The 11,171-nt window shown below is 31.5% G+C and overlaps 1 non-coding gene across 1 annotated transcript; it reads left to right on the forward strand.

Moving 5' to 3' along the window:
• Positions 1–10,432: 10,432 nt before the first annotated feature.
• LOC139903453 (small nucleolar RNA R71) lies at positions 10,433–10,539 on the forward strand. The gene has a single exon (XR_011778270.1). It is a non-coding gene; the product is annotated as a small nucleolar RNA R71 (small nucleolar RNA).
• Positions 10,540–11,171: the final 632 nt, after the last annotated feature.

Raw genomic sequence — 11,171 nt, forward strand, 5'->3', positions numbered from 1 at the left:
GAAATTCTGTTAGGAATCCACGCTAACTGTTCCTAGTTAACTGTTCCCAGCTAACTGTTAATTCCGTATTACATTTTATCGCAATTTAATTTATTGTCATTTAAGTTCTGTTATTTATTTTACGCACTTTAAATAACAGGACACGTATACAAGGTTTCGACCTATCATATCGACCCATCTATATATATATTTCGAAACAACCATAGACACTCTATATGTGAATGTTGGAGTTGGCTATACAGGGTTGAGGTTGATTTCAGAATATATATATATGGTTTGAGTTGTGATCAATACTGAGACCGGTACACGGGTCACGATACGTATTAATTAATTTGAATATTATATATTAAATTATATATGAATATATTGGACTAGTGGACAACTGGACTATTGGACTGCTAACTTTGGACAATTAAAATGAATTAAAATATTGATTATAACATATGAAACTAAACAATTCTTCAAGTTTGCCACTTAATTTCATCCTAAACCTCATTTGTATCTCGACGTTTACAATCCGCGTACAAACCTATCAGGATTCTTGAAAATACCTCAATCGAGAAGTTGAACCGACCGCACTTCATCTACTGAAGAAAAGATCTATACACATGAAAAACTCTTGAACCCAAAGTCATAGTTTAACACGTACCGCGACGAATTCTTTAGCATTTATTAGCAAAAACAACCTTACGATTCCTTTTCAAAGTAGCCAATTTTGTCACAGCTTCAGCAGAACAACTTCGACCTTTCATTCGAATAAGTCTTATTATAACTTTGATATATACGATTGGTTTTCCTCATCGTTACCGGGGAACCTTTCATACTCCGCCATGTTATCATCAGCATTTAATCATCTAAAAACACAATTCGCCCAAAAACACCTCGGATTGATAATCGACGATTCAGATATGATTGCATTAAATGCAGAGGAAACAGTAAAATTTTAGATGGCCTAAATGGCCAAAAGTTTGATGATAAAGAAGGGAATGTTAGGAACGCTCGATAGAAAATTTAGTGCTGAAAAATGGATTGAGCTAACCGTGAAGGAAACAAAGAACAAATACAAGGAATGAACCTGCCTTCAAATAATGCAAATGATTCAGTGTCTGTTGAAACCGTTAGTATGAACCCTACTCCTTATTCTAAACTTTTTCAGATGATATTATTCATCATCATCTTATCTTAGATATTATAAGATATCTTCATATTTTCCGCTATACATATTCTCCATATTTCTAAAGATATTTTCACAACTATTCCTATCTGCAATCATCTATCTCCCCGTAATATCTGCGTTACAACATAAAAGAAACTGTGTTAGTTTCTAAATTCTGAAACCTTCGAGTTTAAAATATGAATGTTTTGAAGCAGTGTTGGGAACTGATGCATGAATTAGTATAATATAATGACACTTGATCAATGTCATTATATTACAGTAAGTCATGTTGAGTTTCTAATGGAATGTGATGATTCACAGTACCATCATTATGTGCCATGTTACACGGCTCTTACAATCTATCCAATCTCTAAACATATCAAGAAAATATTCTCTTGATGATTCGGTCTTTTCCAGGATATTCTGGTAATTTGACAAATCAAAAATCGTGCCATTACCAATTCTCTCTTAGGACATTAACTATATTCATTTCGAATTTCATACCTACGAATTCCGGACCATTACAAAAGATGCTTAGTTGAAAAGGAGGAAAAGAAAAAGAATGAAGCTCCGAAATAGAAATTGGAGTATAAATCGCAGTAAATGGAAGAGAGTATTAACTGTGGATGATAATGATTATAGAAAACAAAAGCAAGGACATCGAAGTATAAGGGAAGATATAAAACCCAATAAACTACAAACCGTGTATATCAATACGTATTGCAACGTAAAGACACCGGAGAATTAAAAACATTGTGATTCTGAGGAAATGATAGAAGTGAATAGAATCTTCTGGCAGTAGATGAAAGAGAAGAATAAAAGATATGAAAGTTAGAAGTATAACAAGAATCAGAACGGAATGGGCATTTTAAAGAATACTCTAAGGTATGAATTGAGGGAGGAAGAATAAAAGATGTGAGGTATGGAAGTAAGGAAGAAAAGGGAGTGGATTTATAGTGAAATATCCGACAAAGAAATCGAAACAGATTGCCGCATTAAATCAAAGAAGATCCTGATCGCCGAAGAACCAAATCTTATTACGTAAGATTTTCTTAAAATCCCTTAAATCCCGGAAATTAATCATAACTACGTCATCGGTTAAAAACGATTCCATATTTACTCATTTCAATCTTTTGTGATAGCTTCACTCGTACGCTTCACATGATCGAATCGTTTTATCTATATCTCTCAATAATGATAAAACTCCATTATCACCTCATAATCGTCATGAAAACATTCCTATTATTATTTATGACAACCTCTACCAAATTTCGGGGACGAAATTTCTTTAACGGGTAGGTACTGTAACGACCCGGAAATTTCCGACCAAATTTAAACCCTAATCTCTATATGATTCCGACACGATAAGCAAAGTTTGTAATGTTGAGTCTCGAAAGCTTTGGAATTTAATTCATATAATCAATTACCTCTTCGACCATTCTCGACGATTCACGAACAATTGCTTATAAATAAATATGTACATATATATGTATACATTCAATACATAAGTATTATTATTATATATTGTAATTATTAAATATTAAAGATTCAATATATTATAATATAAAATGTATTATAATAAAATTTAATTACAAAATTTAGTGTAAGTGTTATATTAATATTATCTTCAATACTTTCATTAGTATTATTATTATTTGTAAAATTGATATGTATAATTTGTTATACTAATATTTGTTTTATTAGGATTATTGTTATCGTTAATGTTATTATCAATATTATTAATATCATTATTAGTATAGTATTTATTAATAAAAATTAATACAATTTAATATTATTATCAGTAATAATATAATTAGTATAATTTCTGGATTATTAATATCATTATTATTATAACTAATGATAAAAGTATAATGTTAGTTATTATTAGTATTATTATGAAATATTATCATTATCATTACTATTGTCATGATATATTAATAATAGCATTTATTTAGTATTATTTGATAAAATTAATAATATCATTATTATTAATTCTATTATTTAAATTATTAGAAAAATAATTATTATTAATATAATTATAATTATTAATTATTAAACCATATATAATATCATACGCAAGTTTTGGAATCTGTTACAGTTTCGTATATCCATCAATCTATAATCTGTTTTTGTTTCGGTCCCCAAAATTATTGCATATCACTTTCAACCGTATCAATCTATTGATCTTTACAGTTAGATTTTTGTTTTATTTCTATTCCTGATTGAAAATTGACGATCGACTTTTTGGACTATAAAATCAACCCATTTGAGTCATGTTAAGTAGAGATAAGATTCGTTCAATTATTTCCTTATTATAATCAATTATCAGTTACAGCATTTTTTTTTACAGAAAAACCCATTAAGCAGCCGTCCTCTGTTTTGATACAATTTATGTCAAAAATTCGATTTCAAACAAATTTTCAAAATATAATATCTCAGTTAGGTTAGTACTCTTCTAGTGAATCTGTATGCAAGGTTTCAGCCCTCAAATTCTTGAATTGAATTTAAATTTTGGAAGTCGAAATTTTTTTTATAACAAAAGGGCAATCGATGTTCTTCATTAAAATTGGAATTCAATTTTGTGTTTCAAGTTGAATTGTTTACTCAGAAAGTTTCTAATATTGATTTAAAACCTTTTTCATTTTGGAATCGTGAACTAAAACGCTTTAGAAATTGAGATTGATAATTGAGTTCATAAGAAATATGAACGAGCTGTACAAGAATGTATTCTTCAATTTATTCTTGTTTCTAATTAATTTAATCACGCACTAAAGATTTCTGCAAATGGTAACAAGTCCTAATAATCGTTTAGTTAATTATATGAGGGATTGATCCTTGGCTGATTGAAATCATGAGGAAGAAGATGATTTATATATATATATATACGGGTTATAAAAATATAAAACAGATACAAATCAGAAAAGTGAGACTGGCCAAATGGTTTAAGAGTATGTTGATTATCCTAGAGGTCTTGAGTTCGAACCCTACTGCTGGCAGTTATTTTTTTTTTTATTTTTTTATTTTTAAAAAAAAAAAAAAATTGTTGAGGTAACTTTTCAAAACCAAAAATTATTATTATTATTATTGTTAATATTATTAGAATTATAATAATTATCATTATGATTTTGATCATTATTATTAGTCTTAAAATTTATAATAATATTAATAAAAATATTAACTACCAAATATTATTATGATTATTAGTATTACTATAATAATATAACTACATAATATTATCATTCAAAATGACTACTATTATTATAACTATAATAATTATTATTATTATAAGATTTTTTTTATGTATTATCATTACTACAATTATCATTATTATTGTTATTATTACTAAGTATCAATATCATTAATATTATTCCTAATATTAATATTAAAACAAGTAAGTATTATATATATAAATTAATATATAGTTAATGTGTAACATAATTATATCATTATTTTTGACCAATAATAATTTTTTTAAAACATATGAATATATATTTACTAAATAAACATATAATTTATTAATAAAACAACTATATCATAAACAATAGAATATAATATTTGTCCGATTACGAATATGTATTAATAAGTATGCAAATGATATAGGTTCGTGAATCCGAGGCCAACCCTACACTTGTTTAATGATGTTATATGTATTTTTACTACAAAATACATTAGGTGAGTATATAGTCCCCTTTTAAACTCTAAATAATTTTGGGCTGAGAATACATGCGCTGTTTTTATAAATGATTTACGTTATGGACACAAGTGATCAAAAATATAAATTCTATGTTGAGTTGTACCATGGCATATCTCTTTATACTTGGTAGCTAATATTTACGTGAGGAGCGTAAACGCGAATCCTGTTGATAGATCTATCGGGCCTGACAAACCCAACCGGGCTGGACGACCAGTTTTTAACGGTTGCACGGTACTTCGTTTCGTTACTACACTTGGTACGGTGTAGGGTTTATTTAAGAATATGCTGCTGTGATTTAAATGTTAAGTATGGTTACCAAGTGCTCAACGACTTTTCATACACGAGGAGTGTATTATGTATAAACATGAAATCTTGTGGTCCATAGTTATTACGATGCTAGCATCAAACCTATATATCTCACCAACTTTATGTTGACGTTTTAAAACATGTTATTCTCAGGTACAAATTAAGTCTTCCGCTGTGCATTTGCTCACGTTAAGGACATTATTTGGAGTCGAACATCGCAATGGGACCAAATGTTGATGACTTCGTCCAGGAGGATTAGGACGGGTCTTCACAATATGATATATATACATTAAATGTCTTTACAACGATAATCGTTACATATATGTCTCGTTTAAAAATCATTAAGTTAGTAGTCTTGTTTTTACATATGTAGTTCATTGTTAATATACTTAATGATATGTTTACTTATCATAGTATCATGTTAACTATATATATATCCATATATATATCATCATATAGTTTTTACAAGTTTTAACGTTCGTGAATTACCGGTCAACTTGGGTGGTCAATTGTCTATATGAAACATATTTCAATTAATCAAGTCTTAACAAGTTTGATTGTTTAACATGTTGGAAACATTTAATCATGTAAATATCAATCTCAATTAATATATATAAACATGGAAAAGTTCGGGTCACTACACTTATCCCATCCATTCATGTTGTAATTCATTACAAATGTGTCAAACCTCTTTGACAAGGAATTAAGGATAAGGTCTGTGGCTAATTCATTAGACACGTTGCAGTTTAGACGGTTCGCTCGATCAATTAGGCTTTTCATCTTAAGGACATAAGATGAAACGGATTGGGAGTCGTCCATCCGACATGCATGAAGCGCTAGGACCGTTTCAAAGCGCTCGACACGAGCTTGTTGAAGGAACATCTCCTTCAACTGTGTGATCATGTCATATGCACTATGATGCTCAAAATCCTTTTGGAGTTCGGGTATCATAGTCCCAAGCATGAGGCAAGAAACTTGCACCGAATCGGTGCAATATTTCTCCCAATAAGCCATGCCTTCCATATCATCCTCGTCCGGTTGATCGGGAATGGGATCTTCCAACACATACGCCCTATCCTCTAGTTTGAGGACAATTCTTAGATTGCGAAACTAATCCATGAAGTTCGTATGGTTGAGTTTTTCCTTTTCGAGGATTGACCTCAACGATAGGTTGTTAAAGTTGATTGGTGCGTTTGGAATGTTGTTGTTATTGGCGGCCATCTACAAAATTTAACAAAGTTGTTTAAGTATTAATTTTAATTTAACAATCAATACCTTTTAAATTCAATTGATATTTATTAAATTTTAGAATCCAACGGTAAACCAAATTTCGGTTAGGTGACCTTTATCTCGTCATTTGATTTAGCTAGGTAGTCATTGTATGACAATTGCAATCCTTTTGCAACTTCTAAGTTATGGGATCATGCAATCCTTTTGCATGGCATATTTATCCCATCAACACCTATTTGTTCCTTATGCTTCGGTGACCCTAAGTTCATGATTCCCAAATCAAGTCGTCCTACTTGTGTAAACGTGTAAATTTAACATACAAGTGGTTAGGTGACCTTTATCCCACAAGTTTACGAAATTCACCTTAATCCCATTAGTTTGCTCATAACGGTTAGGTGACCTTTATCCCATTATGAATTCCTTAATATTTTTAAGTGTTGCACAAAAGGATGGAGTTTAACTTGTTTACCTTGTTAATTAAAGGGATTTGAAGTTTCCATAATTTCTAGTTTAAGAAAACTTTTATGCCATACACCAACATGCATTTAGTGTATGGTACTTATGAAAAACCATTTTCATGTCTTGTAGTTTAGTCAATTACTTGATATAAACCATTTTATATATGTGATTCAATAACCATTTATTATAATCCTTTTAATGTTCTTAATAACCATTTATTAATGTCCTTTTGCCATTTTTAATTTAACCAATTAAATCGTCGTTTTGCATGTCATTAATAATGTCTAATTTAACCAATTAAATTGTCATTTTGCTTGTTGTTAACTTGTGATTAACTTGTAGTAACCAAACATACAAACACAATATACAACCATGCATGCAAAACTAATGTGTTCACAATCAAGCCATTTTGGTAGACATTTGTTTAGCCGAAAACAAATGTCACCGGTTAAGGGGTTATAATTCAAAGTAGGAGATTTTAAATCTCCCACTTAATCTTGCATCCAAATGCTCCTTCTTGTGTTCTTCAAGTCATCATCTTGCATCTTCATTTTTACAAAATATATCCTAATACATTTTTCTAAAAAATGAAAATACAACCTAATCTATTTTACATACCAAATATAAAATAAATTACATAACCAAATGAATATTATTACAAACCAAATGAATGAATTAATATTACATACCAAATGAATAAATATAAATCATTCAAACATCCAACCAAACACAAGGTCAAGGCTATGATTGTGAACATGAACATGCAACCAAATATGACCAAAATGGAAGAACCAAAACCCATTTTGGAACCCCTAATATTTCGGCCAAATCTCCATACCCACCAAAACCCGACAATTTTTGTATTCCATTTTCATGCATGTACTTGGAATGCAAATATAGTGGGTTTAAAGACAATATACGAAGCATAATCCATAGACCTCGGCTCTAGATACCATTGATGGAAATTAACAAGTATCATATACAACATGTTCATGTAGTTTACACATTCATAAAACCAATTTTAAGATAGTAAAAGCAAGCGGAAGCATTGATAGAACAAGTATATTGTTAAGTCATTTTGTTAAATCCCATATTAATATCAAGTCATGAAATTATGCTTACATATAAAACAACTAAAAGAAGAAGAGTATACCTCCTTTCTATGTTGAGTAGTGAGCTGAATTTGGACAGCAGAATGCTCCAAGGGATGATGGTGAATGAAAGCTCCAAAACTATGAAACCTCAAGAGATAATACCCCAAAACTATGAAACCTCAAGAGATAATACCCCAAACTTTACCCAACACCTAATACTATGGTTAGGATTTATTGACACTTGAAAAAAGCTTTCAAATAAGCCCAAGAACTCTCTCTTCTCACCCAAAATTTCAGCCAGAATGCACAGCAAAAAAATAAGAGAGTGTTATGCTTATGTCTTGATGTTTGAATGCATGTAATTATTCTCTTACTTGAGTCAAAGTCTTGGAAAACTTGTTAAGCATGTGCATAAGGTGTTGTGTCATCTTGATAGTCACAAATAAGCATGGGTGAGTCCTTTTTTTATATATAAATTCACCACCCATCAAGTATTAAAAAAAAACATGTAATTTTTTTTATAAAACTTGTTATTTGTTTAGTTACTTTCATTTTATAAACCATTTTATAAAATATAACACAACTTAATTATTTAAAACCTATAAATAATTAAATCCTTATCATATAAATTATCCAAATAATTTATCTCAAGTAATAATATTTTAGAAACCCGATTTTCTAAAATCCAAGTGTCGCGTATTTACTTAATGATATAATCATTAAACTTAAATACATTTAAGGTGTCAGTAAGCTTGTTATTGGGTATGACCCGACTTGGATCATAACATATTAGCCACATCAATTAAATATGTCTCTCGGGAATACGAAAAACCTTCAGTATCAACAACGGGGTTCTTTGTTATCAGGTCATCATTAGGTTTTACTTCATCTTCCCCACACTTAGGCGTTTTATTATTGTTAAGAACTACCGTTGGAGTTGGTAAAACAATATGGTTCTTACCAATCGTTTTTGTTGGTTCAACGGTTTTGGTTGGTGGAGATTTAGCCTTTCGACTCACAAAGGTGATTGATTTTTCATCATTACTAAGTGTCATTCTACCCTCTCTTACATCAAATTACGCCCCGGTGGACGCTAAGAATGGTCGACCTAAAATTAGAGGAATGTTTGGGTCCTCTTCTATGTCAATGATAATAAATTCGACTAGAAAGGTTAAATTACCTAATTGAACGGGTAGGTTGTCAGCAATTCCAACTGGGTGCTTAATGGTTTGATCAAAGAGTCTAACACTCATTTTCGTTGGACTTAACCCACCTACTCCTAATCTCGTATATAATGAAAGAGGCATAACACTTATACTCACACCTAAATCTGCTAGTGCATCATACATGACACCATCACTAAGTAGACAAGGAATAATAAATTCACCCGAATCACCCACCCTGGGTGTAAGTTTTGGTGGAACTGTCTTTACCGGGTTTATTTTTACGGTTTTTGTTTCTTATGCTTTCTTATTCTTCTTCTTCTTTCTAAAGGTATCACAAACTTTATTACCTATTACTTACTCATACTCAACTCCTTTCTTGGAAACGGGATGGGTGGTTTGTATGGTGCCACCACTGGCTTTACATACTTAGGTGGTGGTGGTGTTGTAACTTCTTAATTGTTACTCACATATAAAATCTTCCCATCTTCTGGTGCTGATTTTTCAGAATTTGTTGACACCATATTAACATTCTCATTCCGAGGATTTACTTCAGTATTACTCGGTAGCTTTCCTTGTTCCCTCTCACTCATCATGCTAGCAAGAGTACCTACATATTTTTCTAGATTCAAAATGGAAGCTTGTTGAGTTCTTAATGACTGATCAAACCTCTCATTCATTTGAGTTTGAGATGTAATAAATTATGTTTGAGATTCCATTAGCTTTGCCATCATTTCTTCCAGATTTGACTTTTTCTCTTCAGTTTGTTGTGGTGGTTTATACAAGCTAGGTCTTTGTTGATTGAAAGTCTTGTTTTGAGTTGGTTGATTATTCGGACCTTGTTGGTTATACGAGTTATTGTTGGGTCCATTTGGATTGTAAAGAATGTTTTGATTTCGATTGAAGTTTGGCCTTGGCGGTTGATAATTATTTCCCGGCCTTTGGTTCATGTAGGAAACATTCTCACGTTGTTCCATAGTTTGCTCAATGTGACAATCTTTCGTTAAGTGTGGTCCACCGCATTGCTCACAACTGATTCGTATTGCGTGAATATCTTTATTCATCTTTTCCATTCGTCTCTCAAAAGCATCTATTTTTGCAAAAACGGAATCAAAGTCATGACTAGAGTCAGCTCTAGCCACTTTAGATGATCGAAAGATATCTTTTTCCTGGTGCCACTCATATGAGTGGGAGGCTGTGTTATCAATAATTTTGTGAGCTTCGGTTGCGGTTTTTTTTCATAATGGAACCACTAGCTGCTGTATCGATGTCTTTTCGTGTAGCGATGTTGACACCTTGGTAGAATATTTGTACTATTTGATAAGTGTCTAAACCGTGCTGAGGACATCCTCTCAACAACTTTTCGAATCTTGTCCACGCTTCATATAAAGTTTCATTTGGCTTTTGCGTGAACGTAACAATTTTTCCTTGAAGTCTCACGGCTTTAGATGCCGGAAAGAATCTTTTAAGAAATTTTTCAACTAAGACATCCCATGTGTCAATCACTCCTTCAGGTAACGATTCTAACCAATCTTTGGCTTCTCCCTTTAAAGTCCAGGAAAACAACATGAGATAGATCTGTTCATCTTCAACTTCTCTGATTTTAAATAGAGTACAGATCCTATTAAAGGTTCGAAGATGTTCGTTTGGATCATCTTTTAGCGTACCACTATATTGGCATTGATTAGTTACCATGTGTAGGATGTGTCCTTTAATTTCATAATCTGGCACATTAATGTCTGACTTAATAATGGCGTGTCCTTGGCCAGTGCGTTTAGCCCTCATTCGGTCTTCCATACTTTGAGGTTCCGTTACTTCCATTTTTGAATTTGTTAAATTCGAATCACTAGAGGATTCTAATTTAATGGTTTCTTCCTCAACAATCTCTTGATAAGTAGTTTGTGGTTTCGGAGGAATGATAAATGGTTCGGGATCTCTGAATGGTCCTTGAATATCCTCCGGGTTCTCAATTGTGAGGTCGGATTCAAAAAATGGATTATCGGAAATTTGAATTGGAGTACTTGGTCGACTAGATGATGATTCTAAAGAAAAATCAACGGCGATAATAT

The sequence above is a fragment of the Rutidosis leptorrhynchoides genome, chromosome 3 (assembly GCF_046630445.1).
Source record: "Rutidosis leptorrhynchoides isolate AG116_Rl617_1_P2 chromosome 3, CSIRO_AGI_Rlap_v1, whole genome shotgun sequence".
In the NCBI taxonomy this organism is placed as follows: Eukaryota; Viridiplantae; Streptophyta; class Magnoliopsida; order Asterales; family Asteraceae; genus Rutidosis; species Rutidosis leptorrhynchoides.